Consider the following 3,121-nt stretch of genomic DNA (forward strand, 5'->3'; position numbering starts at 1 on the left):
TTCAATGAGCAATATCTTTTATTTTCTTAAGGTTCAAAATGATCACAAAATGCATGTGTGTGTGTGTGTGTGTGTGTGTGTGTGTGTGAGTGAGAGAGAGAGAGAGAGAGAGAGAGAGAGAGAGAGAGAGAGAGGCATACCCAATATCTTATCAAATCCCACCCCGAGTTTCTTCCTAAAATCTTGCCCACATACTTGTGTGGTTGTGCGGCTCTTAGCTTTTGGCTCACTTTTGATTGCTTCTCTTTATATAGCTTGTATAACCTGAGTACTAAGAAAGGCAATAATGAACCATTGTCTTCAGTGATATTAATAAATCCTTTTTTGATGTCGTGATTTTGAAAAAAAAAAGCACTATTAGCTTTGAATTTTTTTAATAAAGAGATAAAATAATGGAATAGTCTATTGAAGATGATGTCTCTATACCAAGGAAATAATCACTTCCTTTTAACATCAAAACAACATGATAAACATTGGTCATGATGTAAGAATGCAAAGAATGAATACTTGTCTTAAATTATATCTCACTAGTGAGGTTCACTGGACCTATCTACAGTGCCATATACAATTGCATGGATGAGACTCATTTCTATCGTATCAATCCATGGGGAAGATTGCCCCATGCTTAGTTGTGCCAAGTCCAAGGCATCGTATACACGATGAGGGTTAGATTATAGAGAAAGATTTGTGACTAACGGATTACCAAAGGCTCCAGACCTCTTCCAATTGTGTTAACCACTCATACTTTCTAAAATTTCCCTCTCTCTAGTAAGTGTGTAGAGCTTGATATCTCAACACTCCCTCTCAAGCCCAACGTTATCTCTCGTACTCTAAGCATATCCCAAAATTGGCTCAAGTCTCCATGAAGATGCTTGCAATCTGCTCATTCATCCTCACATACATAAGGGTGGTGTCACTAACCAAAGCCATGTCTCTCATGAAATGGTAGCGCACCTCAATGTGCTATGTCCTTGCATCGAACACTAGATTGTGCACCAAATGTATACTACTAAGGTTGTCACCATAGATGACATCTACCCTCTAAATCTATATGCCTAGCTCTCCAAACTACTACTTCACATGATGTATGTTGTTAAGGTAGTCCTAGTAGATGAAAACGGGCCTCTATATCTATATGCCTAGCTCTCCAACATGCTACCTCACATGATGCTACTGCAACACCCACACCCTTTGTACTTCATGCTAGCCTCATAAAAGAGTGCATAATCCAATGTAGCACTCACATAGTGCAATGAGCACTCACCACATCAAAGTGTATCTTTTTGTGAAGTTGCATAAATTGACTCTCAAACCCAATGATGTAGCTCAAATTTGGTCCTAAGATTGTTGACAAGTAGATTATGCTACCCTCAATCTTCATGTACGTGGTGGTATTCTCAAGCACATCACCCACATCATCTTGCACCTTTAATATTTGATCCAAGGGTATATTAATAGGCTTATAATTATATATACAATACTTTGATAACATGTTCAATGCATATTGGGCCAGATTATGTATTGGTGGTACCAAAAAGTGGTGTTTTGGACAATCCCAAGCAAGAGAAGGTGGATGGAGCTAGCCCAAGAAATACATGTGGTAGTGATGTGTGTGAACACACTTAGGACCGTCGATGCATTTTTTTCCTCACTAAGAGGTTTTTCCCCCCTATGTATATATGTCCATCATTCTAGGTCTATCTATCTTTGCATTGCATACTAAATTATATACTCTCTGTTGTGTGCCTTGAGCTACCTTTGTCTTCTCCAAGTTGTGTGTGTTTTCCTCCAACCCTAATTCCAACATCGACCGGCTAGTCCTCCAAAGCAATACCAATCTAAAAATACCAAGAGAAGCCATCCATAATTGAAAACCTCTAATGCCCTACTACCTGGTTCAAAATTTCATCTTGGAATGGCAAGGGTAATGGTTCCACTTTGTAGCTTCATTCAGTGGTTTGTAATCTACACACACTTTTCCCCTTTTGTTCTTTTTGGTGTAATGACAACAAGAGAAACCCACTCAAACTCTTGCACTAGATAAATGATACCTGCTTCAAGTAGCTTGCTGATTGCCTGTCACAAAACCTCATTTTGAATCTCCCCCAACCTTTGTAGCTTTTGTGTCCTTGGCTTGTATTCTTCTTTGAGTAAAATTTTATGCTCCACCACTTTGGATCCCTGAAGGTCTTTGTACTCTGTAGAAAATAGGTTAGGATATGATGCACATAGATCCACATAGCCCTTCTTTTCTTGCTTAACCAACATATTCTCTACTTCTACTGCATCCACACCACAAACTAAAGATTACATACCTTCCTTGGAATTGGGGGAGTCTATGGTGACCTCAAAAAAAATCAATGTCAACCTTCAACAGGTCTTCATTGCTTTCTTCCTCATGTGTGCTGGTAGAGCCTTCATTGTATGTTGACTCTAACTCGTACTCATAGCTGGTGCTTGAATCACCTTCATCTCCTCCTGCCATAGGATGAAAAAGGCTTTCCCTCGTCTTTAGATCAAACACCACCTATCTACCATTCTCTTTGTTTGGCAGAGTGGAAATTTCCCTTTCACAATCCTGCTTAGCTCCAATTGCAAGCATCCATGGCCTCCCCAAAACGACAAGGTAAGCATTCTCACCTACTTTTATCACAAAAAATTCAATTACCTTCACATCTTGAGCCACCCACAAACACCTTGCCTTGGCATGGTTGGTCATCCTCATTTGCACATTGGACTTGACCACAACTTTGATACGTATGTCCTTTAGACACAAACCTATGTCCCATCATCAATATATGCCTGTATCTACATCTTCTTCTCAATCAAGATATCAAAAATAGAAAGTACATCCATTGGATTTCCTACCCTACATGCATATCACCTCAAACTTTTGGAAGCCTCATACTAACACTAGTAGACCACTACCTCCTCAGCTTGGGATTTAATGCTAACAGCTAACCAAATGTAATGCCAACCTTTTGACTTTTGAAATCACTCACCAGATTGTTCTCTAAATGACCTTGTCCAAGCTAAAAATTTGATTGCTTGATCTTGCGATGATGTCTCCTTTTGCTAGTATCTGGTTTCTCTTTGCCTTTATACACCTTCTCTTTGCCTT

The sequence above is a fragment of the Adiantum capillus-veneris genome, chromosome 27, assembly GCF_014529385.1.
Source record: "Adiantum capillus-veneris isolate H3 chromosome 27, ASM1452938v2, whole genome shotgun sequence".
In the NCBI taxonomy this organism is placed as follows: Eukaryota; Viridiplantae; Streptophyta; class Polypodiopsida; order Polypodiales; family Pteridaceae; genus Adiantum; species Adiantum capillus-veneris.